This window comes from Octodon degus, unplaced genomic scaffold (assembly GCF_000260255.1).
Source record: "Octodon degus isolate 3935 unplaced genomic scaffold, OctDeg1.0 scaffold00034, whole genome shotgun sequence".
Classification (NCBI taxonomy): domain Eukaryota; kingdom Metazoa; phylum Chordata; class Mammalia; order Rodentia; family Octodontidae; genus Octodon; species Octodon degus.
Window position 1 is genome coordinate 14,132,235 of NW_004524610.1, and position 527 is coordinate 14,132,761.

Consider the following 527-nt stretch of genomic DNA (forward strand, 5'->3'; position numbering starts at 1 on the left):
GCAGAGCTCAGGACCTGGTCTCCAGCAGACAGACAGACAGACAGACAGACAGACAGACAGACAACCCCTTTCCGCTCTTCCACCGAACTCTGGGAGGCTGCGGTAAGCCAATCTTGTAAATTCTGATATACGTGTATCTTGTATTGAATCTATATCGCTAGCAAGCACAGACTTGTTAGATTCAGTAAGAAATTTCTCGACCCCCACCCCCATTTTATTTTATCCTGGAAGACCCAGTCTTGGGCTTCCATTTCACTTCTACTGTGCTCGCTTTGGCAGCACCTATATCATTTCATTTCTATCTCTCCAACCCTTGCTAAAATTCTTCGTGTGGCTACAAAACAATTTTAAAGGAAAGCTGATAAAATATCCCATTATTGACACACACACTCCCTCGTCCTGCAGGCAGAACTGTGCGTGTGCGCGGCTGCTCGGCCCTGCGCTTCGCGCCCAAGTCAGTGCGCGCGCGCTCCGGAGCCGCCGGCCCGGAAGGTGAGCGCGCTCTCGGTGCGGGGACGCGCGCGGCC